At 44.3% G+C, this 27,930-nt stretch overlaps 2 pseudogenes; one reads left to right on the top strand and one right to left on the bottom strand.

Moving 5' to 3' along the window:
- The window catches only part of LOC130841426 (nuclear RNA export factor 3-like), a 579,609-nt pseudogene that overhangs the window by 457,799 nt on the left and 93,880 nt on the right, over positions 1 to 27,930 (bottom strand).
- On the top strand, positions 34 to 7,049 carry LOC130841302 (nuclear RNA export factor 2-like; annotated as a pseudogene).

Here is a 27,930-nt window from a genome sequence, read left to right as displayed (position 1 = left end):
TATGCGCCTCAGCCCTCACACCTCCAGGAGGATGACGGAAACGTGGTGATGAGGGATGTCCAGGAGAATGCCAAAGTGAGACGGTAAGTGAGCAGGCAGCATGGTTTGCACGCAGCAGCCCCTGGGAGTATGCAACTCTCTCACTCTCCATGCACTTCTTTTTCTTCCCTCACTGCCCAGCTGAAGCATGCTGGAAGTGGAATAATGGTTCAGCAGTCCTAATTGTGGTGCTGGTGTCAAAGAGCTGAGGGTGTACAGAAGACTTTCTTAGCACCTATGGCCACTCACCCTCCTTCTCCCCTCATTCGCCCTGCAGCTCTGCCTATAACATCCGAGGCAACAGGAGGAGAGTGACATGGCACAGTGGAGGCCATGGCCATATTACTGTATGCAGAAATAGAGACCCTCTGGAGAGAGAAATGGGGGAGAACACACAAGATGGACCCCCAGGGAGCTGGTTCAAGGTCACCGTGAGTACCCCTAAAAATGGATGCAATGTGCAGGAGAGAAACGTCAGGGGGAGTTGTGTTGGTGTCATGTAGAGATGCTCGTTTCTTTTGCTGGGGACAGTTTGTAATCTGTCCTTTTTATTACTAGGAGTTAACAATCTTGTTCATCTAAGGGCAAATTCAGAGAAGTAATATAAAGGGAACAGGCTGACGGTAAGGAGAACGGAGGAGACTGTCTCAAGGCAAAGATGGACTCTACTGCCAAGCATACGGAGCAACTCCACACTGGAGGAGGTCTCAGTTTGGCAAGCTGAGTGTGAGAGATGAGGGGGTTGAGTCTCTGGAGACCTTGTCTGAGGGGCAAGCAGTGTCTGCAGTAGGTAGGATCTCCTGGAACTTTATGAAAGGAAGACCATCTCTAACACCTTGCTCATTGGGAAGAGAGTTTTGACTGGAGAGAAAGAGTATTTAGGAAATCCATATTATGCGCAAACATAAGAAATCATGCCAGTGGTTCCTTCTTTAGAAGTCCTTTCAAGCTCAGTAGAAGGCCGGAAAAGACCAAGAGGACCTTTGTTCTCCAGACTGCACTCCCTGTTGTCTGTCCTGTCTCCCATCCCTTCTTTCCATCCTTAGGTTCCTTATGGGATACACTATGACAAGACATGGCTGATGAACTCAATCCAGAGCCATTGCAGTGTCCCGTTCACTCCAGTGGATGTAAGAGAGGATGCTGAAGCCAGACGAGTGGGCACAGGGAAGGGGGGGAGACCGGGTTCAGCAGGTTCTGTTGGCCTCTGATACTATTGCTGTTGCCTTCAATCCCTGTAGTTCCACTACGTGAGAAATATGGCTCGATTCTTTGTCCAGGAAGCCAGCACTGCCTCTGCCTTGAAGGGTGTCAGCTACAAGATTTATGACCAGGAGGGCCGAAAGGTGTGTGTTGAGGGTGTTACCTGTACCTCACCCTGGGGAAGGAGTACAGGCCAGGGGCTGGTCGTCTTCTTTGGAAATAGGGTTGCTGGTACTCAGCCCACCTCTTCTTCCTGCAGATACCTATCTTTGTCAGTGCCTCTGCTGTTCCCTACTCTGTGCAGAATAGGTTGGAGCCAGAAGAAATAGAGCAGCTAAAGGTAGTGCAGACTGAAGGCATGTTGTGTGCCAACACTCAGACCCACCTCTGCTTCCTCCAGCCCCCTGTCCCCCTCACGCCTGATTTCCCTGCCACCACCACAGGCTCAGAGCAGCTCTCTCCATCTCTCTCTGCAGCTGACCTTGAACAAACGGTATGATGTCTTCCAGCAAGCTCTTGACCTCCAGAGGCTCCGCTTTGACCCAGGTAAGGCTGACAGCAGTCATCCTAGGGCCGTTGAGGACTCAGGGGCCTTCCTGGAGGGAGACTCAGGGATGGTAATATGAGGACGGGCTGGTGCTGGCCCCACCCCCCACTCAGCCATCTGATTCCCTCCCTTCTCCTTCCTGAAGACTTGATGGCCCATGATGTTGATATAATTCTGAGTCGAAGAAACTGCATGGCTGCCACCCTGCAGATCATCGAAAAGAATTTCCCTGAGGTGAGGCTGTCGGCCTAGCCCTGGTATGATGGTAGGGGGTGGGAGAGACAGGAGGCGGAGGGCAGATGTGTGTGCAAGGTCCCAGGGAGTAGCCTTCACTCTACCTCTTCTTCCCCCAAAGCTGTTGTCCTTGAACTTGAGCAGCAACAAACTGTACCGGCTGGATGGCCTGTCTGACATTATACAGATGGCCCCCATGGTCAAGATCCTGAACCTCTCCAACAATGAGGTGAGAAGAGGGAGCCAAGTCAAAGTTGGGCTGACCTTGGGGTGGGGGGGTAGTTGTCATCAGAGAGATGAGGAGGGAGATGAAGGCACCTGTGGGGGAGGGTGGGGGCCGGGGGTGCAGGGGCCTGGTTGTTTTTCTTTCCCTGGGATTTGCTTTCCAATTTCCTTGGCATATTTCTCAGCTGCAGTCTGTGTGGGAGTTGAGAAAGATGAAAGGGCTGAAGCTTGAGGAGCTGTGGCTAGAAGGGAACCCATTGTGTGGCACCTTCCCAGACCAGGCCACCTACGTAAGGTCAGTGTGAACACCCTGTCCTCCTTCTTGGTGACCTTCACCCAGGGGAGCCTAAAATATCTCTGACAGTGTCCCTTTACCAAAGGTGACATCTCTGGTCTGCTGGGAGGCTCGTAGGCTCTGCCTTCTCTTTTCTGTGTCCCTTACCTGTGTTTAGAGGTCTACTTTCCCTCCTGTGACCTGCTCACCTCTTCAGGGCCTCGGGGGTTTTTCCAGCTCTCTGCACCCAGCGTTCTCCACCAAGTCCTCCCAAGAGTGTGCTCCAGGTAGCAGGGCTTCTCCTCCTCACCAGGACCAGGAGTGAGCAGCCTTGATCCAGATGCTGGTGCCCTGGACTGAGAAGGGTCCTCCAGCTCAGGGCCTCATGCTGAGACAAGGCTTCCTTCTTCGTGCTGAGATGGGGCTTCGCTCCCCTGTTCTGAGAGGGGCCCTCTTCCCCTTCTTCCAGAAGGGTCCCCACTCCTCGCCCAGGTTAACATGGGGGATTTCGTGCCACATGCTGGGAGCTGAGGCCCTGGGTGGCTGCTGTCATGACATCAGTTCCAATGGCCCATTGCCAGGGGCTGGACCCTTCTTGGGAAATAGCAGGGTTCCTTGAGTCCAGGGGCCAGAGTTGGACCCCTGCCAGCGTGCAGAGGGCTTCCTGAGGCAGGAGTGGAAGGCAGAGAGCAGAGGTGGTAGAGAAGACAGAAGGACAGGCCTCTCAGGAGCACCTCCCATCCCTCCCTGCACACCTCACGTCATCCGGCCTGGTCCTTCAGAGGAGCCCTGGGTGGCCTGAGACAGGTGTGATTCCTCAGGTAAGAACCAACTGAGACAGGTGCAGGGGCCATGAGGAGAGAAGACGGTGATCATAAGAGGGTTGTGGAACTTCGGGCCCTATGCTGAGCTGGGACCTGACGCTGTCCTCCTTCTGGGGAAGGTCTGCCCCCATGGCTGCTCCGTTTCCCAGGCCCAAATCTGACTGAGTTCACACAGGTGCCAAAGTTTCAAGCAGCTCCCAGTGGGCCCCCAGCCCAACGTGTGCATATTTTCCATTCCTACCGGGAGTGCCTGGGCCATCCCAGGGCAGGTGAAGGACAGGGCTGCAGCAGGACCGCCATTTCCTCTTTCCCTCTCTTCTTCCCTGACCCCCACCACAGCAGAGCTTCTCTCCCTTCCCTTTGCTTTCTCTCTCTCCCCCTCGTCTCTATGCCCCTATGTCTCTCTCATCTCCCCCTCCTACCTTCTCTCCTTTTCTGTCTTCATCCCCTCCATCTCCCTCCCTGCCTCCTGATCCCCTCCTCACTCACTTTCCTGCCCCAGCATCGTGGGCGATCCCTGGGGAGGGGGTATCCTGGTCTTGGCAGAGTTCTGGATGCTCAGTGAGGTAGCAGGGCCCCGGGCTCCCACCCCATTCCCTCTTCTCTCCACAGCCTCCAGTGGGGCCCTAGGGGACGGAAGGGAGGGGAAGGAAGGCCTGCAGCATGGGTTTGAAATGCTGGTCCTTTTGGCAGAGGAGGAGGGATTCAGGGCAGTCTGGGTAGGAACTACCCAGGGGAAGGAGAGGAAGGAGGGAAGGAGGGAAAGAGGGAGAGACCGAGGGAGAGAGGCTTTGCAACCCTGAACTGTCAATCACTTCTTCCTGTTTTTGGTTTTGGACAGTGCCATCCGGGATTGTTTCCCCAAGCTGTTACGCCTGGTGAGTGCCAACGTTCATCATTGTCTCTTAGTAACCTTGGTGACCTCTGCACCTGCCCTCAAGCCCTTTGGGTCTTGCCTAGATTATACATTTGCATCAGATCCTTAACCATCTTAGGGGACATGGAGTCCTAAAAATGACATGGATACACTCCCTCAAAAAACACCCATAAATACACACACACACACACACACACACACACACACACACACACACACATTACATATACTGGAGATGTCCAGGACCTCACGATGAAGACATCCACTGTAAGCTTTCCCGTGGAGTTTCCAGGGCCCTTTCACACCTGATTTCTGACTCTCACCCTCCCGGGCCCATCCTTTTCCCTGATCATCCAGGGCCACGCCCACAGTCCCCCCTACTGACTTCCTCTTCCCTTCTCCAGGATGGCCAGGAGTTACTGTTATCAATTATCGTTGACATTGACACTCCTTCCATAATAAAGCCCTGTGAGGTGAGAAAGAAGAGCAAACAACATTCGGGGTGTTGCAGGGAGGCTTTATCAGCCACACAGTGTTATATGCCTTTTGATTCCAGGAGAGCTTTAAAGGATCCGAGACACTGAAGCCTATGATCCTTCAATTCCTGAAGCAGTAAGTACCCTTGGGACCATGAGGAATAGAGAGGGCTGAGGCTGGGCCAGGCCACCCAAGCGCAGGTCTGCTCACAGAGACTTTCAAGTGTCATTTGGGGCTCGGTGCACACAGACAGCCTGTCCACATTGCTCCCCCTCAGGTATTACTTGATCCATGACTATGGAGACCGACAGCGTCTCCTGGGTGCTTATCACGAGGAGGCCTGCTTCTCCCTGACCATTCCCTTCCAACCAGAGGACCCAGCCCCGTGAGTATCACAGCCCAGCCTCTGCTCCCGGGGCGTGTAACTCCCCAGCAGACACAGGCCAGCTCCTGAAAGCACCCACGGTAACCGGACCACTGCACAGTCTTCCTCTTTGTCTCCTAGAAGCAGCTTGTGGGAGTACTTCAAGGAGAGCAGGAATATGAAGAACCTCAAGGACCCCCGTGAGTGTGTGATGGGAAGATTGGGTGGAAAAGGGCTTTGAAGGAGCCAATCGTAAAGTTTCAGGGCCAGGCAGCCCCTGATCTTCGCTTGCAACCCTTCTCCCCACAGGCCTGCGGGTCCAGCTGCTGAAGCACAGGAGAGGTGACGTTGTGCACGCCCTCTGTATGTTGCCCAGCACTCAGCATGACCTCAGCTCCTTCCTGGTGGACATGTGGTTCCACACGGTGAGTGCCTGCTTCCTCCCTGGGACGGGCCCAGGACGCCGCAGGTGGGTAGGAGTTTGAGGTGGTGACTGAGCGCCTGGGCTCTTCCGTTTCAGGAAACGATGCTCTGCTTCTCTGTCAGTGGAGTGTTCAAGGAAGGTAAGCGTGTGTAGACCTTCCCCAGATGCCCCAGTGCTCCCTCCCCCTGGTCAGGCTCTCTCCCAGAACCCTACAGGCTTCCCTAACCCCTTCCTTTCCCTTCCCTTCCCTTCCCTTCCCTTCCCTTCCCTCCCCTCCCCTTCCCTTCTGTTCCCTTCCCTTCCCTTCCCTTCCCTTCCCTTCCCTTCTTCTCATCCCATCCTCACTGGGTTCTCTAGCCCTCAGTCTTCCCACAGACAACCCAGGTCTGAGCTGTGTGCATCTCTGTCTGCCCCGCACACCGTGGGCATTAGGGACACAGGCTGTGGCGTTTGGTGGCTCTCATCCCAGATCCCTACTCTGAGAACTTAGGCCATTCCTTAACCTCGAGGTTTCCTCATTTGCAAAATGGGGTGGTGATATCCACCTCTTGGGCAGCTGTGACAAATGCATCCCATGACCTTGTGACGTGGTTGTCATGGGGCCCTGTCACTGGGGGCAGACTGCTCCTATGGTTGCCCTCCCCATTCCTGACACCCTGGCCCCAGTGAACAGCTGTGCCCTCAGCATGAGTGTCAAGTCAGACCCTGCCTGGGGATCCCCGTGTGAGTGTGTAAAGCACCTGTGGCTCTAAGGGGTACTGTTGTTTGTTGTTGAAGTGAAAGGAAGTTCTCAGGGCCTTGTGCGCGCCTTCACCCGGACCTTCATCGCTACCCCTGGCAGCTTTTCCAGGTGAGAGCCGTGTTGTGGGTGGGAACGCCCATCGCAGCCTGGGTTCAGGTGCAGGGGAATGTGGTGATACAAACCTTAAGGTTACTGAGTATAGTGGAAAGCCAGCAGGTGGATCCAAGGAGCAGTGTCAGCTAGTGGTTAAGTAAACCATGGGCTCTGGAATTGGCATATGGGCTCTCTCCTTGACCCAAGACTGACTTGCTGTGTGACCTTGGTCAAGTCACATGACCTCTGTGACACAGTGTCTCCTTCTGAAGAATGGGGGTCACACTATCCATTCCTTGGACTGTTGTATGGGGTAAATGCAAAATCGTCCCTGGGCTGGGGATTAACCTATAAATCTAGTGAAGCTGGTAGACATTCTCTCCAAAGGTGGGCTCTGTTGGGGTGGGGGGCAGGAATGCAGGGAACCTGGGGGACAGACACAAGAGGGGTATGGAAGGAATCTGGGTGCTGAGTGGCAGTGGGAGCAGGAATGTCATTGGGGGTGTGAACCGTCAGTTGTCTGAGAGTCCATGTTTCCTCCAGTCTTTGCATCGTGAACGATGAGCTGTTTGTGAGTGACTGCAGCCCGAAGAAGACTGAGGCTGTGTTCATCCCAGAGGCTGCACGCTCTGCCAGCTCCATGCCCACCCTCTCCCTGGAGCAGCAAGAAATGGTGTAGGCTTTCTCCCCCAGTCTGGGATGAACCTCCAGTGGTCTCAGAAGTGATGAGGAAGATCATAGTGCACATACGTGTGCACACACGTTCATTACCCTGGACAAGCATTCATTGAGTTCAGTTTCATGGGGAGATGAAGTAGAGGCAAAATGGAGTTGACAGCATATCTGTGTGTGTGTGTTTCTCTTTCTAGGTCTCCTCTAGCCCCATCACCCCCCTCTCCCTAGTTCAACTGTGTCTTCAGTTCAGACCCTGACTGGATTCCAATCCCAGGATTCAGTAACCCAGAAAATGATAGGTACAGGGGAATTGCTGCCAGGTGGTGAAAATTGCAGAAAACTCTGGTTGAAGCCATTATACCAAGATCCCAACCTCCACCCCTCCTTTCCCCTTGCTGAGCACCCTGGTCTGAGACTCTCAGAGCTGACATTTTGATCTGGCCACCTGGGTGCCTCTATCTTCATTTTTCATTTTTAAGGAAAAGGAGTACATTTTGCAAAGAATACCAGCTGTCTTGGATTGGTTTGTTTACTATGAATCCAGTTCTGTTTGGAAAATTCATATGTATATCAATGCAGTTCCATCTGCTGTTGAACCCAAACCTACATGGAGTTCGTTGAAGCATCTCTTCCCTCATCAGTGTAGGCTGACATGTCCATACTGTAGAGGGTCCCTCCCAGGGAGCAGGGTGTTTCCCCTCCATCTCCCACCCCTGTACAGGCTGCCCATTTCTTCCCCCAAACCCTGTCTGTCATCCCTTGAGTGGGACACTGGAGACAGCTGTCCAGACTACAGCCTGTACCCCATTCCTCTCAGTTACCTTCCTGGGGCCCTGTGCTTCCCTATGCCACTGACTGTTGATGCCCTACTACTACCTGGTGATTCACTGTATGCAGGCCCTGGACTATGTTTTGACAGCTCCTTTAACACCTATTTGGTTTTCAGATAGGATTATTTTATGCATAGGTCAATACCTTGGCTTTTAAGGGAGAATATTGTTTTTGTTATTGTTGTTTGTTTTTGCTGTTTCAATAAAATTCTTTGTAGTTGACTCTGATCCTGGAGGTATGTTGTTGCCACCTCATGACAGAAGCCTGACTGCAGCTTGAACAGGCAGAGCAGGCAGGTGGGAGGGAGGGCCTGTGTGTGGCCAAATCTCACCAGACAGAGCTTTCTGAAAATCTGTGCAAAGAGAGAAACCCAGTTACAGGTACACTGAGGTATCCAGACAGAAAGCACAGCCTTTCACCATGTGTTGGCACTCTCTCTACACTTTGATTTACTTTCTCTGCATCCTCCCAGAGGTTTTTCACTGAAGGCCTTCTCCTCATTGGTTGATAAAGTCAGTGAATTGTGACACAACACAACATTGTTCTGAAAGTTTCCCGCAAATGTAACATTCACCCTCACTATCTGTTGTAAATTTTTATTTGTGGTAAAAAAAAATAACATATAATTTGCTATCTTAACCACTTAACCACTTTTAACTACATAGCTCAGGAGTATTACGTATATTCACATTGTTGTGCAACGCATCTCCAGAATGTTTTCATCTTGCAAAACTGAAACTCTATACCCACCGAACCACAACTCCCTATTCCCCTGTCCCCTCAGCTCCTGACAACCACCTCCATCTATCTGTCGCTTCGAGTTTGATTACTTTAGATACTTCCTGTAATTTGAATCATACATCATTTGTCATTCTGTGCCTGGCTTATTTCACTTACCATTATGTCATCAAGGTTCATTCATGTAGCGTGTGACAGGATTTCCTTCTTTTTAAAGGCTAAATAATGTTCTATTGTATGTGTATATCATATTTTACCTATCCATTCATCTGTCATAATGGCTAATTGGGCTGCTTCCACTTCTTGTCTATTGCAAAGAATGCTCAATGAACACAGCTCTGACAATATCTCTTCAGGATCCTGATTTCATTTCTTTTGGTTATATAACCAGAAATGGGCCATATGGTCATTCTATTTTTAATTTTTTGAGAATTCTCCTTTCTGTTTTCCATAGCATCTGTATCATTTCCCATTCCAACCCACAGTGCACAAAGGTTCCAATTTCTGTACGTCTTCAACCACATTTCTTAAAAATTATTTATTTATTTATCTTAGCAGGTCTTAGTTGTGGCATGTGGGATCTTTGTTGTGGCACGTGGGATCTCTTGCTGCAGCGTGCGGGCATTTCTGGTTGTGGCGCACAGGCATCTCTCCATTTGTGGTGCCCAGTCTCAGTAGTTGTGGAGATCACAGGCTCTCCAGTTGTGGCACGCAGGCTTCTCTCAAGTTGTAGTGTGTGGGCTCAGTAGTTGCAGAGAGTAACAGGCTCTCTAGTGGTGGCGTGCGGACTCCAGTGCGTGCAGGCTTAGGTGCCGCATGGCATGTGGAATCTTAGTTCCCCAACCAGGGATAAAACCCGCGTCCCCTGCATTGGAAGGTGGATTCTTAACCAGCAGACCACCAGGGAAGTCCCTTAAGTACACTTGTTATTTTCTATTTGTTTTCATTGTGGCCATGGTGATGGGTGTGAGGTGATATCTCATTGCAATTTTAATTCGCATTATCCTAATGATTAGTGATGTAGAACATCTTTTCATATGCTTACTGACATTTGTTTCTTTGTTGTTGAATTTTGGGAATTCTTCATATATTCTGGATATTAACCCCTTGCGAGATATATGATTTGCAAACATTTTCTTCCCTTACGTGAATGCTTTTTCACATTGTTGATTCCTTTGATGCCCAAAAGTTTTTTAATTTGGTGTAGTCCCATTTGTCCATCTTTGCTTTTGTTTCTGTGCTATGGATTTCATATCCAAGAAATCATTGTGAAACCCAAAGTCATGTAGCTTTTCCTCTATGTGTCTTTTAGGAGTTCTACAGCTTTAGGTCATATATTTAGGTGTTTGATGCATTTTGAGTTAGCTTTTGCATATGGTATAAGGTAAGGGTTCAAAGTCATCCTTTTCCATGTGCATATCCAGTTTACCCAAAACCCTATGTTGAAGAGACTATCCTTTCCCTCACTGTGTGGTTTGAGCATCCTTGTTGAAAGTCATTTTACCGTGTACATGATACTTTATTTCTGGGATCTCGATTCTAAGTGTCTGTCTTTATGCTAGTATCACACTGTTTTGATGACTGTAGCTTTGTAATATGTGGAGAAAACAGGAAGTGTGATGCCTGTAAGCTTCTTGTTTTTCAAAAATGTTTGTCTATCTGGGGTCCTCTGAGATTCCATATGAAATTTGGGATTCTTTTTCTATTTCTGCAAAAAATGCATTGGGATTTTGATAGAGGTTACATTGAACCATTTCGGGCAGTATGAACATTTTAACAATAGAAAGTCTTCTTAGCCATAGAAATGGGATGTCTTCTCATTAAATTATGTCTACTTTAATTTCTTTCACCAATGTTTTATAGTTTTCAGTGTAAAATTCTTTCAACTCCTTTGTTAAATTTATTACTAAGTATTTTAGTCTTTGATGCTATCGTAAATGGCTTTATTTCTTTTTTAAGCACTTTATTGGAATTTAATTGCTTTACACTGTTGTGCCAGTTTTTGCTATACAACAAAGTGAATCAGCTGTATTTATACATATATTCCCATATCCCCTCCCTCCCACAACTCCTTCCCACCCTCCCTATCCCAGGCCTTTAAGTCATCACCTATCATCGAGTTGATCTCCCTGTGTTATACAGAAGCTTCCCACTAGCTACCTATTTTACATTTGGTAATGTAAATTTGTCAGTGCTACTCTCTCACTTCATCCCAGCTTGCCCTTGCCCCCCAGCCCAGGTCTTCAACTCCATTCTCGATATCTGCGTTTATTCTTTCCCTCTCACTGGGTTGATCAATACCATTTTTTTAGATTCCATATATATGAGTTAGCATATGGTATTTGTTTTTCTCTTTCTGGCTTACTTCGCTCTGTATGACAAACTCTAGGTCCATCCACCTCACTACAAGTAACTCAATTCCACTCCTTTTTATGGCTGAGTAATATTCCATTGTATATATGTGCCACATGTTCTTTATCCATTCATCTGTTGATGGGCATTTAGGTTGCTTCTATGTCCTGGCTATTGTAAATAGTGCTGCAATAAACATTGTGGTACATGTTTCTTTTTGGATTATGGTTTTCTCAGGGTATATGCCCAGTAATGGGATTGCTTGGTCATGTGGTAGTTCTATTTTTAGATTTTTAAGGAGCCTCCATACTGTTTTCCATAGTGGCTATACCAATTTACATTCCCACCAACAGTGCTGGAGGGTCCCCTTTCCTCCTCACCCTCTCCAGCATGTATTGTTGCTAGATTTTTTGATAACGGCCATTGTGACTGGTATGAAGTGATACCTTATTGTTGCTTTGACTTGCATTTCTCTAGTAATTAGTGATGTTGAGCATCTTTTCATGTTTTTGTTGGCCATCTGCATGTCTTCTTTGGAGAAATGTCTATTTAAGCCTTCTGCCCCTTTGTGGATTGGGCTATTTGATTTTTTTGGTACTAAGCTGCATGAGCTGCTTGTATATTTTGGGGATTAATCCTTTGTCAGTTGCTTCATTGGCAAATATCTTCTCCCATTCTGAGGGTTGTCTTCTTGTCTTGTTTATGGTTTCTTTTCTGTGCAAAAGCTTTTAAGTTTCATTAGGGCCCATTGTTTATCTTTGATTTTATTTCTATTCTTCTAGGAGGTGGGTCAGAAAGGATCTTGCTTTGATATATGTCATAGAGTGCTCTGCCTATGTTTTCCTCTAAGAGCTTTATAGTGTCTGGGCTTCCATTTAGCTCTTTAATCCATTTTGAGTATATTTTTGTGTATGGTGTTAGGAAGTGTTCTAATGTCATTCTTTTCCATGTAGCTGTCCAATTTTCCCAGGACCACTTATTGAAGAGGCTGTATTTTCTCTGTTGTGCATTCTTGCCTCCTTTGTCAAAGATAAGTTGCCCATATGTGCGTGGGTTTATCTCTGGGCTCTCTATCCTGTTCCATTGATCTCTATTTCTGTCTTTTTGCCAGTACCATACTGTCTTGATCACTGTAGCCTTGTAGTATAGTTTGAACTCAGGGAGCCTGATCCCTCCAGCTCCGTCTTTCCTTCTCAAGACTGCTTTGGCTTTTCGGGGTCTTTTGCATTTCCATACAGATCGTAAGATTTCTTGTTCTCGTTCTGTGAAGAACGCCATTGGTAATTTGATAGGGATTGCATTCAATTTGTAAATAGCTTTGGGTAGTATAGTCATTTTCACAATGTTGATTCTTCCAATCCAAGAACATGTTATATCCCTCAATCTGCTTTTATCATCTTTGATTTGTTTCATCGGTGTCTTATAGTTTTCTGCACACTGTTCTTTTGCCTGCTTAGGCAGGTTTGTTCCTTGCTATTCTATTCTTTTTGTTGCAATGGTAAAAGAGTGTTTCCTTAATTTCTCTTTCTGCTCTTTTGTTGTTAGTGTATAAGAATGCAAGAGATTTGTGTGCATTAGTTTTGTATGCTGCTACTTGACTAAATTCATCAATTAGAGCCAGCAGTTTTCTGGTGGCTTCTTTAGGGTTTTCTGTGTATAATAGCATGTCATCTGCAAAGAGTGACAATTTTACTTCTTCTTTTCCAATTTGGATTCCTCTTACTTCGTTTTCTTCTCTGATTGCTGTGGCTAAAACTTCCAGGACTATGTTGAATAATAGTGGTGAGAGTGAGCACCCTTGTCTTGTTCCTGGTCATAGAGGGAATGCTTTCAGTTTTTTACCATTTAGAATGATGTTGGCTGTTGGCTTGTCTTATATGGTTTTTATTATGTTGAGGTAACTTCCTTCTATGCCCACTTTCTGGAGAGTTTCTTTTCATCATAAATGGATGTTGAATTTGGTCAAAAGCTTTTTCTGCATCTATTGAGATTATCCTATGGTTTTTATCCTTCAGTTTGTTACCATGATGTATCACATTGATTGGGTTCCATATATTGAAGAATCCTTGCATTCCAAGGATAAACCCCACTTGATCATGGGGTATGATCTTTTTAATGTGCTGTTGGATTCTGTTAGCTAGTATTTTGTTGAGGATTTTTGCATCTATATTCATCAGTGATATTGGCCTGTAATTTTCTTTTTTGTGTGACATCTTTGTCTGGTTTTGGTAACAGGGTGATGGTGGCCTCGTAGAATGAGTTTGGGAGTGTTCCTCCTTCTGCTCTATTTTGGAAGAGTTTGAGAAGGATAGGTGTTCGGTCTTCTCTAACTGTTTGATAGAATTTGCCTGTGAAGCCATCTAGCCCTGGGCTTTTGTTTGTTGGGAGATTTTTAATCACAGTCTCATTCTCAGTGCTTGTGTTTGATATCTTCATATTTTCTATTTCTTCCTGGTCCAGTCCTGGAAGATTGTACTTTTCTAAGAATTTATCCATTTCTTCCAGGTTATCCAATGTATTGGCATATAGTTGCTTGTAGTAGTCTCTCGTGATCTTTTGTATTTCTGTAGTGTCAGTTGTTACTTCTTTTTCATTTCTAATTGTGTTAATTTGTGTCTTCTCCCTTTTTTTTCCTGATGAGTCTGGCTAATGGTTTATCAATTTTCTTTATCTTATGAAAGAACCAGCTGTTAGTTTTATTTATCATTGCTATTGTTTCTTTCATTTCATTTTCATTTATTTCTGATCTAATCTTTATGATTTCTTTCCTTCTGCTTACTTTGGGGTTGTTTTGTTCTTCTTTCTCTAATTGTTTTAGGTGTAAGGTTAGATTGTTTATCCGAAATTTTTCTTGTTTCTTGAGGTAGGATTGTATTGCTATAAACTTCCCTCTTAGAACCGCTTTTGCTGTGTCCCATAGGGTTTAGGTCCTCGTGTTTTCATTGTCATTTGTTTCTGGGTAATTTTTGATTTCCTCTTTGATTTCTGCAGTGACTTCTTGGTTGTTTAATAATGTATTGTTTAGCCTCCATGTGTTTGTAGTTTTTACAATTTTTTTTTTCCTGTAATTGATATCTAGTCTCATGCCATTGTGGTCAGAGACGATGCTCGATATGATTTCAATTTTCTTGAATTTACTGAGGCTTGATTTATGCCCCAAGATGTGATCTATCCTGGAGAATGTTCCATGTGTACTTGAGAAGAAAGTGCATTCCATGGTTTCTGGATGGAATGTCCTATAAATATCAATTAAGTCAAGATGGTCTAATGTCTCATTTAGAGCTTGTGTTTCCTTATTTACTTTCTGTTTGGATGATCTGTCCATTGGTAAAAGTGGGGTTTTAAAGTCTCCTACTATTATTGTGTTATGTCTGTTTCCCCTTTAATGGCTGTTAGCATTTGCCTTATGTATTCAGGTGCTCCTATGCTGGGTGCATAGATATTTACAATTGTTATATCTTCTTCTTGGATTGATCCCTTGATCATTATGTAGTGTCCTTCCTTGTCTCTTGTAATAGATTTTTCTATAGAGTCTACTTTATCTGGCATGAGTATTGCTACTCCAGCTTTCTTTGTCTGCCATTTGCATGGAATATCTTTTTCCATCCTGTTACTTTCCATCTGTATGTGTCCCTAGGTCTGAAGTGGGTTTCTTGTAGACAGCATATATAAGGGTCTTGTTTTTGTATCCATTCAGCCAGTCTGTGTCTTTTGGTTGGAGCATTTAATCCATTTACATTTATGGTAATTATTGACGTGTATGTTCCTATTCCCATTTTCCTAATTGTTTTGGCTGTGTTTTTGTAGGTCTTTTCCTTGTCTTGTGTTTCTCGCCTAGGGGAGTTCCTTTAGCACTTGTTGTAAGGCTGGTTTGGTGGTGCTGAATTCTCTTAACATTTGCTTGTCTGTAAAGCTTTTGATTTCTCTGTCGAATCTGAATGCGAGTCTTGCTAGGTTGAGTATTCTTGGCTGTACGTTTTTCTCTTTCAAGACTTTAATTATCTCTTGCCATTCCCTTCTGGCCTGCAGAGTTTCTGCAGAGATATCAGCTGTTATCCTTATGGGTTTTCCCTTATATGTTGTTGTTTTTATCTTGCTGTTTTTAATATTTTTTTGTGTGTTTAATTTTCGTTAGTTTGATTAATATGTGCCTCAGTGTGTTTCTTCTTGGGTTTATTCTGTATGGGACTCTGCACTTCTTGGACTTGGTTTGTTATTTCCTTTCCCATGTGGGGGAAGTTTTCCACCATAATCTCCTCAAATATTTTCTCAGACCCTTTCTGTTTTTCTTCTTCTGAGATGCCTATGATTCGAATGTTTGTATGCTTAATATTATCCCCAAGGTCTCTGAGACTGTGTTCCATTCTTTTTATTCTTTTTTCTCTTTCCTGCTCTGTGGCAGTTATTTCCCCCATTCTATATTCCACTCACTTACTTGTTCTTCTGCATCAGTTATTCTGCTGTTTATACCATCTAGAGTGCTTTTAAATTCAGTTTTTGTGTTGTTTATTAGTTTGTGTTTGCTCTTTAGTTCTTCTAGGACATTATTAAATGTTTCTTGTATTTTCTCTATTTTGTTTTTGAGATTTTGGATCATCTTTACTATCATTACTCTGAATTCTTTTTCAGGCCATTTGCCAATTTCTTCTTCATTTATTTGGTCTTGTGGGTTTTTATCTTGCTCCTTTCCCTGCAAGGTGTTTCTTTCTTTCCTCATTTTGTCTAATTTATTGTATTTGCTGTCCCTTTCCCTACGCTGCCTAGTAGAAATTCCTCTTATCTCTCCTCTGTTTGGCTTGAGGTGTCAAGCACTGGAGCTTGCTGGCCTTTGATTGGATTTGGAGCTTGGTGCTGAGAATGAGAACTGTGGTGGAGCACTTGCTGATTAATAGTCCATGAGGTCAGGAGTTCTCTGGTGGTCCAATGTCCTGGACTCTGTTCTGCTGTCTCAAAAGTCCAGGTTTGAGCCCCAGCCAGGGCACCAAGACCCTGGAAGCTGCACACCATGGGGAAAAAGGAGGTAGAAGGAGAGCAAAGGAAAAAAAGGAAGAAAAAAGGGAATAAAGGGAAAGGACAGACAGATCCCCAAGACTGGTGGTAAAAGCAACTCTAAGTGAAAATCACACATGCTGATGTGCACACTTGTGCTTGCAGAAAGAGAAGAGGAAAAGAAACCAATGAGAAGAGAAAACAAAAGAGCAAAGAAAAGAAAGAAGACAGTACTTATACCAATTACAAGCAAATCCACATACACATATATACAGTAAAAATTTAACTAACAAATACCTAAAACCAGAAACAAGATAAGCATACCAAAAAGCCCTCCAATACTTCTAGGTCTTGCTCTGCCCCTGCTGTGGAGAGGACTGTGGAGAGCTCAGACTGTGATCTGGTAGTAGTCCTGTGTGTATTTGTCCCCACTGTCCCCAGTTGTCTCCTATGTCTACAGTCTCTGTTGTAGAAACACTCGCCTATTCAGGTGATCCACAGATGCAGGTACTTTCAAGCCTATTGTGGGCATTAAGTCGGCTCCTCCTGTAGCTGTTTCTCTTTCTCTTCTTTAGTCCTGCAGTCCTGGGGGCTCAGTTTTGGTTTTGGTCCCTACTTTGCTTGTGGGTTGCTGTCAGGAGTCGGTTCCCTGCCCAGGCAAGAGGGGGTGCAAGAGGGTGATTGGGGCTCACTTGCAACTTCAGGTCGGGGGTAGGGAGGGATAAGGCAATCTAACTGAAACCTGCGGGATTGCTTTCAGCAGCAGAGGTCAGTTTGAGCCTGATGTGTGCTGTGCATTTTCCAAGTTAAGTTGGTCCTGATAGCAAGACCCTTGATGTTGGTGGGCTTCCCCTGCTGCCAGGAGGGTGTGGCCAATAACTTGCCTTTCACACAGGACCCTTGGCGGCTGTGGGTGAGTGGGCTGTGGGCCAGCGCCACGGCAGCGGGGTTGGAAGAGCTGGGTGGCATGCAGGTGAGCGGTCATTCGGTGGGACCCAGTGGAGGGTGGGGCAGGTGGTGGCATGGGGTGGTGGACTTTTTGATCCAGTAGCCCCCTGGGCCAGTGGTGTGGCAGCAGGGGTGGGGGAGCAGGGCCAGAAATACCTTGATATGAGAAATTCATTTCCCTTTTAGCTACCTTCCTGGAACTACTACAAAACACTTCTGCAATCACCTCATTAGGTAGAAGTTGGTCATGTGGCCATACTTGGCTGCACAGGAGGCTATAAATGTGGTCTTTGACTGGAAACATTACTGTACCAAATAAATTTGGAATTCTTTTATTAAGAAAGAAGGAGAATTGGTATAGAATCTATGCTACACTTTTATACCCAAGGCAGCTAGAAGCACTGCCTCAATTATCATGTCCTTTCTACCCAATTTTCCAACTACAATTGTCATGGGTTCAAACAAAACTGCTGCTTCAGGGACACCTGAGCACACTCTCGCACCCTCCCAAATACCCTCTCTCAGACTATGCTTGAGTGCCCACAACTTAGCATGTGTACTCTATGTCATTCACTCATTCATTCATTCAACAAATATTTATTGGTTACCAATGATATGAGAGGCACCGTGATAGGCACTGCAGGTAAATCAGAGAATCTGGCCGACATGGTCATGGTGCTCATGGAGCTTACATTCTAGAGGGTTGATACACTCAAGAATTAAGGGCCATTAAGAAAATAATATGGAGAAATGTGACAGAGAATGACTATGGTGGCAAAGGCAAAGAAAGATTTTCTGAAGACGTGACTTTGATCTAATGTTCAAATAGCAAGAAGTACATAATCAGCAGTGGGAATATATAGGAGCTGAGCCCTCGAGGCTCTTGGAACGTGGATGTTTGCAGCTGGGTTAGGGTGGTTTTCTTAGATGGAGAAGTGAATGGAGGACCAGTTTTGGTGCAGTGCTGGGAAACTGACACTTCTGTGTTGACCATGTTGTTTGTGGAGCATGTAAAAAATCCGGGGTTGGGGGGGGGGGGGATGTGGTTGGATGTATAGGCCGGGCAATCCTGAGAATATTGTTGGCTGTGGCAATACAAAACAAAACAAAACAAGCAAGGAAGCAAACAACAAAAAACCTAATTGTACAGCTTAACAGTCTGATTCAATCTGAAAATTCGTGTTGAATCCACATATGAGCATGGCACAACTCTAGATTCTAAAAAAATATAAAGACATATTAAAAACCAACTTCACTGAGCTATCATTTATGTTCAACAAAATGCATCCATTTCTTTTTTGGCCATGTTGCGTGGCTTGTGAGATATTAGTTCCCCAACCAGGCGTCAAACCCAGGCCCCTTGAAGAGAGTGCCAAATCCTAACCACTGGACTTAGCTACAAGGGTAAGGTTCTGGTCTTCCAGAGGCCACTGCCTGTTAGAGAAGCAAGATGTATGTCTGGAATACAACTGTCATTCATTCATTCATTCACTTATTCATTCATGTACCTAGTGCATGTGAAGCTTAGTGCTAAGAAGAGAAGATAGGACCATGAAAAATTTCAGACAATGTCTCTGTCTTCCGGAAGGTTAGGAGTCTATATAGACAACTGCAAGGGGCTCTGGTTGCTAAATAGTCAGGGAGGTATTCGGTGAGATCATTGGGCCCCCAAAAGGTCTAACCCCAGTTCACAGACCCAACTCTTCCCCTCTGTGTGTCTCTTACACAATGCTGTGGCATCACCTAGAATATAGAGCTGATGGAATAGAATAAGCCTGACCATTCTGTAAATAAATGACTGAGGAACCAGCTTTCCAAACCTTCCACCCAGCAAACAGTCCTTATTATGTGCAGAAGTGTATCAAATTTTCATTTAATTCTCACAATTGGAGTTGTATGACTAACTATTTTCTCTCTGTATCTAATTAAGAAGCGGAGGTAAAGAAAGGTCAAGTATCTTGGAAGAAAATAGCAGACCTGTTGATACTAGGAAAGTGTTAGATTTTAAGCTGTGAGCTATTAACTAGAATGGAACACTAGTTCCCATCCTTTGGGTCCAGGCTGAGGTAGTAGCAATGCAAATTTCTCAGTCAAATGCCTGGAATTCATTGGCCATTAGAGAATTTTATGAACTGGAGAAGCTATAGGATAATGAAAGCCTAGCATACTATCCTCCTGCCTGCTCTGCATCGTTGTTCCTGCCTCTGCTCTCTTGTTTTCTATGATAATGTCATCTTCACATTAGCCTTTGTTATTGACTGAACTGTGTTCTTCCAAAATTCATATACTGAAGCCCTAATGACCAGTGTCTCAGACTGTGACTGGATTTGCAGATAGAGCCTTTAAAAGGTGATCAGTTAAATTAAGGCTGTCAGAGTATACGTTAATCCAATGTGACTGGTGTCCTTATAAGAAGCGGAGTTTAGGACACACAGAGAGACAGCAGAAGTATGTATACACAGAGGGCCAACCATGTGAAAAATCTGCAAGAAGATGGCCATCTTCAAGCCAAGGAGAGAGGCCATAGAAGAACCCAAACCTGCTCACATCTTGATCTTGTACTTCCAGCTTACAGAAGTATGAGAAACAAATTTTGTTGTGAAGCCACTTAGTCTGTGGTATTTTTGTTGTGGCAGTCTGAACAGTCTAACACAGGCATTATGAATGGGTTTCATCAGGTCATGAAGCAGGCACAGTAGAGTGTCAGAAAGGATGAAAATAAACTGATGGTTAAAAAATACAAATGACCAGGAAAACTGAAAGAAAGCTGGGCAATATGTATTTATATCGGGCAAAATAGACATCAAGGAATTGCAATAAAGAAGTCTACTATCTAATCATAAATGAAAATGTATTAAAATGATGAAAATTCTGAACTTACATTCACCTGATAACATATCTTCAATACCATAAATAGCAGTAAGGAATGAAGTTACAAATAACAGAAAGTAAAATTCACTTTTGTGTATACCATAAGGAAATATATTTGCTTATATAACTGAGATTCTAGAGGTAGAGGAGACCTCTAGGTTAGTTGATCCAGTGACTCAAAGGTATAAAGACTCAGGGCCAATCAGAACCAATGACTGAGGCTAGGGACAGAGGATTATTGGGTTAGATCGAGACAAACTTTGGTTCCACCCTTGGAACTAAAGGTCACATTCCCCCAAGCACGTGACTGCATGAGGGAGGAAATATGCAAATGAAAGTTTGAGCCCAATTAGGAACGTGAGGAATGCATGTTGTGCAAGTAAACAAAAGTTTCACCTTCAGGCACCAACTGAAAGCACACATCAATTTGAGCATAATACCCGCACTACTCAAGTCTCAACTTGTTTTCAACTACTGTCTTTCCAGGTAACAAATACTTCTATTCAGAAACTGCCTACATTGAATTAGTGAATGGGTAGTTACAAAGCACGAGAGTTCTCACCCCTGCAGTAAGTTTAGGAAGACCCTCAAAGGGATCCAGAGTAGCATGCTCAAATCTCATTTTCTTTCTCACATTTTTCGCAGAGCTTTTTCTTTACTATCCTACTTAGATATTATTGTGTCAGGATAGTTTGACTAGAAGGGAGCGAATTCTTTATAGCTACCATTTTATCAAGGTTTACCATCCTGTAAACATACAACACAGAAGTCATAAAGATATGAAAGATGAGAAGCAAGAAAAATGTCAACATTTATGATCATCAACAATTTTCTTTAAAGGGAATCATTAAATTTCAATATGGAATATCTTTAAAAGCGCTGAGCTTGTAGAAGAAAGTCGGTCTTATAAGATTGTAACAAAATTAAAGAACATCTTCCATTAATGTACATATTTGTAAATACGGAAAAGGGAATATTTCTCTTGGGACACTAGCCCCAGAACCACCACAGCCCAGCCGCCTGCCACACCAGGACCCAGCCCATACACCAGCAGGCTGGTACCAGCTCTGGGACACGTTGGGTCCCTCCACAAGCTGCTCCAGGATCTGGCCCCACTCACCAATGGGATGACATCAGATTTGGGGCACCCCAGACCCCACACCCAGCCATGTCAGGAACTGGCCCCACCCACTGGCAAACCAACACTAGCTTCAGGACTCCAGGGCCCTGCGGCCAGAGACCCAGGAACCTGGCTCCACCCACCAGCAAGTGAGCACTAGCTCCTTGGCTCCCTGGGCAACAGCCCCACTCACCAGCAGTCCTACAGCAGTTATTGGACACCCCCCAGAACCTGCAGCCAGCCATGTGGAGCTGGCCTGCCCACCAGTAGGCTAACACTAGGTACGGGACCCCTGGCCCCACAACCACCCACTTCAGAGTCAAGCTCTACCCACCAGTGGGCCAGCACCAACCCTGCGACTTCCTGGGGCACTGCAGCCAGCAGCCTCATGACACAGCTGCCTCATGACCCAGCCTCCCTCGCCGCTGAACACCACTCTCTGCACAAGGCAGGGTCTGGCAACCAGCTGGACCAGGGGCCAGCCATGCCTACCACACCACCCACAGTAGTGTGCCTGTCACAACAGAAGGACACATGCAGTCCTAATAGGGGGCACCCTTAGAGCATATAGCTCTGGTGACAGAGGGGAGAGCTCTGCTGGGACACATAGGATGTCTCATGCAAGAAGTCACTTCTCTAAGGTTGGGCAGTGTAGCCATCCAAGCAGATACAGAGACATAAAATAGCAAATTGAACAAAATGAGGAAACGAAGGAATATATTCCAAACAAAGGAACAAGATAAAACTCCAGAAGAAGAACACAGTGAGGTGGAGATAGGCAATCTACCCGATAAAGGGTTCAAGGTAATGATCAGAAAGATGTGCAAAGAACCCAGCAGAAGATTGGATAAACAGAGTGAGAAGTTTTTTGTGAAGATTTAGAAAATATAAAGACCAAGCAGAGAGGAATGCAGTACCTGAAATGAAAAATACACTAGAGGGAATCAATCGTAGTTTAAGGGATGCAGAGGAATGGATGAGCAAGCTGGAAGACTGCATAGTGGAAATAACTGAAGAAGGACAGAAAAAAACAGAGAAAAACAGAAACAGGGACAGTTTATGAGAGCTCTGGGACAAAAAAGAGTGTACTGACATTCACATTATAGGGGTCTGAGAAGAAAAAGAGGAAGAGAAAGGGGCAGAGAACATATCTGAAGAGCTGATAGCTGAAAACGTCCCTAACCTGGGAAAGGAGACAGATCTCCAGGTTTACTAAGCACAGAGAGTCCCCGTCAGGGTCAATCCAAAGGAGATCACGCAAAGACACACTCTAGTTAAAATGGCAAAAATTAAAGATAGAGAATATTAAAAGCAGCAAGGGAAATGCAACAAATACCACACAAGGGAACTCGCATAAGGCTATCAGAACAACTGGAATGAATCCAAGTTGATTATGGTGCATGATCCTTAGTAATGTGTTATTGGGTTCAGTTTGCTAATATTTTGTTGAGGAGTTGTACATCTATATTCACCAAAGATATCGGCCTGTAGTTATCTTTTTTGGTAGTGTCTTTGTCTGGTTTTGGTATCAGGCTGATGGTGGCTTCATAGAGTGAGTTTTGGACTGTTTCATCCTTTTCAATCTTTTGGAGGAGTTTGAGAAGTATAGGTAGAAGTTCTGTGTGTGTTTGGTAGAATTCATGGGTGAGGCTGTCTGGTATTGGACTTTTGTCTGCAGGGAATTTTTTTTTAAATCACCGAGTCTATTTCACCTCTAGTGATGAATCTGTTCAAGTTTTCTGTTTCCCCTGGACTCAATTTTGGCAAGCTGTATGTTTCTCGCAACTTGTCCATTTCATCTTGGTTGTCTAAATTTTTGGCATATAACTGTTTGTGGTATTCTCTTACGTTTTTTGTATTTCTGTAGTACAGGTTGTTGCTTCTCTTTCATTTCTTATTTTGTTTATGGGTCCTTTCTCTTTTTTTCTTGGTGAGCCTGGCTCGAAGTTTGCCAATTTTCTTTGTCTTTTCAAAAATCTAGCTCTTGGTTTTACTGATTTTTTCTCTTTTTATGTCAATTTTGTTTCCCTCTGATCTTTCCCAGAGAACTGACTTTGGGATTTTTTGGTTCTTCTGTTTCTAATTATTTTCTTCTTTTGTGTATTTGAGATTTTTCTTCTTTCTTGAGGAAGGCCTGAATCACTATAAACTTCCCTCTGAGTACTGCTCTTGCTGCATCCCATACGTTTTATAAGGTTATGTTTCATTGGCATTTGTCTTGAGGTATTTTCTGATTTTTTCTTTGATTTCATCATTGACCCATTGGTTTTTTAGTAACATTTGTTTAGTCTCTATGTGCTTGTTTTTTTCCCATTTTTCTTTCTGTGGCTAATCTCTTGTTGCATAACCTTTTGGTAATAGAAGATGCGTGAAGTAATTTCTGTTCTCTTAAATGTGTTGAGGTTTGTTTTGTGACCTAGTATGTGGACTATCCTAGAGACTGTTCCATGCACACTTGAAAAGAATGTATATTCTGTTTATTTTGGGGATGTAGTGTCCTGTAGATACAAATAAAGTCCCAGTGGCCTATTGCATCATTTAGGGCCTCTGTTGCCTTATTGATTTTCTGCCTGGAAGATCTGTCCATTGATGTCAGTGAGGTGTAAAAGTTTCCTACTATTATTGTATTCCTGTTAATTTCTCCCTTCATGTCTGTTAGCATTTGTTGTATATATTTAGGTGTTCCTATATTGGGTGCATATTTGCTAAGGAGTGTAATATCTTCTTTATTGATCCCTTTATCATCATGGAATATCCTTCTTTGTCTTCCTTATGGCCTTTGTTTTAAGTCTATTTCATCTGATACGAGTATTGCTAACCCCACTTTCTTGTTGTTTCCATTTGCATGAAATATCTTTCCATCTCCTCATTTTCAATCTGTCTGTGTCTTTTGCCCTGAAGTGTGTCTCCTATAGGCAACATATTGTAGGTTCTTGTTTCTTTATCCAATCTGCCACTCTGCCTTTTGATGGGGGCATTCAGTCCACTGATATTTAAAGAAATTTTTGATAAGTATGTAATTACTGCCATTTAAAACCTTGTTTACCAGTTGACTTTGTAGTTCTCTTTATCTTTCATTTTTGCCATTTTAATTTTGATATGTCTTGGTGTCAATCTGTTTAGGTTCATCTTGTTTGGAATCCTCTGTGCTTCCTGTACCTGGATAGCTGTTTTCTTCTTTACAGGTGGGAAGTTTTCAGCTGTAATTTCTTCAAACACATTTTCTATCCCCTTTTGTCTCTCCTCTCTTTCTGGTATCCCTATTATGCATAGGTTTGCATGTTTTATGTTATCCCGTGTATCTCATATGTTATTATCATTTCTTAAAATTTGTCTTTCTGCCTGCTGTTCTGATTTGGTGATTTCCATTATTCTATCCTCCAGATCTCTGATTTATCATTCTGCATTATTTAGTCTGCTATTTATTGCTTTCAGCTTGTTTTTTATCCTAGGAATTGAGTTTTTGTGTTTTGATTGATTTCTCCTTATAATTTCTAGTCCCTTGTTACAGTGATCTGCATTTCTATCAATAATCCTTTTTAGTTCCTTTAGCATTTTTATTACCTCCTTTTTGGACTTGGGGTCTAGTAGACTAGTGAGGTCTGTTTCATTATTTGTTCTTTGGGGGATTTCTCTTGTTCTTTTAATTAAGTGTAGTTCCTCTGTTTTTCATTTTACTTAACTTTGTCTCTGAATTTAGGAGGAAGATTAAGCTACTGTAGTCTCAAAGGGGTGTTTTCATGTTGGAGCATCCCTGTGTAGTCTGTGTGGTTCCAATATTTTTGGTGTGAGGGCTGGTTTTGGTATGGGAACTTTCCACATATTTCCTTAGTGTGCACTGGCCCTTGTTCCCTTGATGGGGGTGTGTTTGATGCTGTGTTGACCAAAGCCTGCACTGGTTGTTGGCCAGGCCCTCCTCTTTGCTTCATGGCTGTCACAGCTCTGTTGGGGCTGGGGTCTGCTCCTCAAGTGTTGGAGTAGAAGCCCTGAAGGTCAAGTGCAGTCAGGCCACATTGCCCCTGAGTACATGCCCTGATGCAAAGGAGGTGACCAGTGAAGCAAATGAGGTCCATGTGGTCACACAAACATATGTGCCACCTGTGCAGGCATCCGTGGTTCTTCCCAGAAGCAGCCCAAGGATACATCCCTTTCTCTGTTGTGTTCCCCCCTTGTTCCTTTGACAGGGGTGTGTTTGATGCTGTGTGGACCAGCGCCTGCACTTGTTGTTGGCCAGGGCCTCCTCTTTGCTCCATGGCATTCTGTGGAATGGAGTGCCGGGCTGTGGTGTGGAGTGGGTTGGTGCTAGGGCCTGGGGCACTGTGACTGCAAGGGATTGAGGTGGTTGTGCCACTGCCTGTGACTTCGGCTGCCTCTGTGGCACACCTCTCTCAGGACCTGTCAGCCCCAGATCTGGCTCCCAGATGTGGTGTGGAGTGAGCGGGGCCAGAGTGCTCCCAACGTGAAATGAACCACTACATACTCCTGTCCAGAGCCTGTCCAGCTGAAACTCAATGCCCAGCCACTGTGCGTTTTTGTGGTGCCATCTGGTACACATGTTGACAAAGTCCACCATGGCCAGAACTGCCCCCACCATGCGCACATTGACAATGGGCTCTGTGGCAGGCCCTGCCCCCATTATGTGTAGGCTGACAATGGGCTCTGTAGTTTGGCCCAGACCATACCCCGGGCCCTCCGGGCTGTCTCCATACATCTAGATCTAGTCCTCTCCCTGGATCTGTCTACCCAAGAGTCAGTGCTCAGCTGCTTTGTGTATTTGCAGCCCTGCCTTGTGCATGCTTTGGATTGGGAAGTGCAGCAAGGCATCAGCCACCAATGCTAGTTGCTCTCTGCTCTGATTGTCAGCAAGCCAGCATACACACAGTCCTTGTGAATAGAATTTAGGTTTCCCCAGCCCCTCCATCTGTCCCAGAGGATTTTCCAGCAGGCAAGGGGGCTCCTCAGAGAAAGGGTCTGCCTATGGGCACCTTCTCTCCTTACAGATATCTCCCAGGGGTTCCAGGCTCATCCTGATGCCTTAATTTTTTTTTTCTGTCCTTCCTAGTTATGTAGAGATATTTCTTGCAGCTTTGGCTATATAGGAGAACTTCTGCCAGTTTCCAGTTGGTTTTGTGTGAGAATTGCCTCACATGTAGGTGTATTTTTAATGGGTTTTTCGCTGGAGGTGAACTCCACATACTCCTACTCCACCATCTTAACCCCCCTCTCCATTTTAGAGACTTGGACTTATATAAAAGTATCCCATTTAAAAACAGATACTCTAGACTAAATTGGAATTTCAGAATCCAGTTATATTCAACTATTGCAATTTCCTGTTAGTTTTTAGAGAGCACAGGATATGCTACGTTTTTCTAGAATTTGTGGGAAAAAAAATGGTTGAGCATCATGTACTTTTAGATTATAATTGGACCCAAACAGGCTACATGAGGTAGATAATTAATAATCATCTGGTGGTGTAATGGAAGTACAAAATTCATTGATGTAACTTAATCCTCAAAGCCTGTTTTAATTCTAAGGAATACTGGCAAAGGTCAATCATTTACATCATATGTGAACATATCCACCAACATTAGATGGAAGTGTGATATTGTAACAAGAAAACAATGTGGTTGTTTATGAAAAAAGTGATCTCACAGTATTTTCAAAGACAATAATTAGAATTATTTTTTGGGTAGCAAAAAATAGTTACAATGAGTGGATAACAAGAGCGAAGCTAGGACCACTTAAAGTTTCCCCTTCTAATATTTTTTAAAGCCTTGAACCACACTTAGTTATTTTTTAATGGTCTTCACATGGATGAGATTTTCAGACTATATCAGAGAATCATACCATCACCAGTGGCATAGATTATGAGCAAGAACCTTGTAAGGAATCCCTGCCTTCTCACTCCTTTCCATCCTGTGGCCTCAAAAGAAGTTTTCACTGTGGATGTAATTTTCTATTTCCATGCTGTGGTAGTCCCCAAGAATGAGCTCATCACCTAGAGCTGTTAAATTTTACATTGTGTTGGGGGAAGGGAGCATATTGATCACTTTGACAGGGAGCACTGCCTACAATTGGTTCTCATCGTTCCCATTGCTTGACACTGACAGTAAAGTCCCTTCTAGTTAATTAATGAATTTCTTAGAGGAACAAAGCAAAATGTTTTGATTATCATTTCTATAAAGGTATAGCCATATCTGATAAATTCTCTTGGATAATGTTACCAGGTTAAGTCAATTTTACTTTCTGAAAGTAAATTCACATAGGATCTCTATTTCAGTTGTATATATTTGTGGTTGAACCAAAAGCATTTGAGCATTTGTGTTTAATTCAGCAGTATCACAAATGTCTGTCATTCCCCTCTCCATTTCTCGGTGTTAAATAAAGCCACTAGCATTGACTTCCAAAATGTCCACCACGAAAGAGAAATATAAAAAAAGGAAAAGTTGTTCCCAGTAAATCTTGCCAAATAACATTCAAGAAGAATGGCTTTTCAACATGCCTCACCTAAATAGACACAGCATCTGATAAATGCAGTGCCTAAACTGCCTAGCTCATATAAGCTGTGTGCATATAGGTATTTGTCCATAGGCTTAGGCTCCCTTCCCCAGTGTATATTAGAAAGAGCTGACAGGCACCCAATGGTGTAATTAAATATATTTTTTAATCCTAAAAAAAAAACAAACTCTTGGTAATCATCTCAGAGAAAAACTAAATGATATGACCATTAGTTCCAACAGGAGAATATCTGACCCTTCCCAAGAAAAGTTATAATTAGAAGTCCAGGGTTTCTTTTTGGTGAAAGAATGTGGCCTCAATCACCATTAGTGAATTTGTCCGTTACAGATACTAGAGCTGGGACAGACATCAGGTATCGATGTCAGATTCCATCCTGTGATTGTATACAGATGCTTCCTAAATCCATCTTGAAGCTTCATAATAGGTTCTATTGTAAATATGTGGTTCCATTTTCATACCCTGCAATTACATGTGTCTCATAAATAATTTTCCAAACGTATCTAAGAACCACCAACTTGCCCAAATATAGTCACTCCTAAAAATCACGACTTCCTTTGATAGGCT

This window comes from Hippopotamus amphibius, chromosome X (genome assembly GCF_030028045.1).
Source record: "Hippopotamus amphibius kiboko isolate mHipAmp2 chromosome X, mHipAmp2.hap2, whole genome shotgun sequence".
Taxonomy (NCBI): Eukaryota; Metazoa; Chordata; class Mammalia; order Artiodactyla; family Hippopotamidae; genus Hippopotamus; species Hippopotamus amphibius.
Note: the sequence above shows the minus strand (reverse complement) of the source record. Positions and strands in the feature narration are given on the sequence as shown.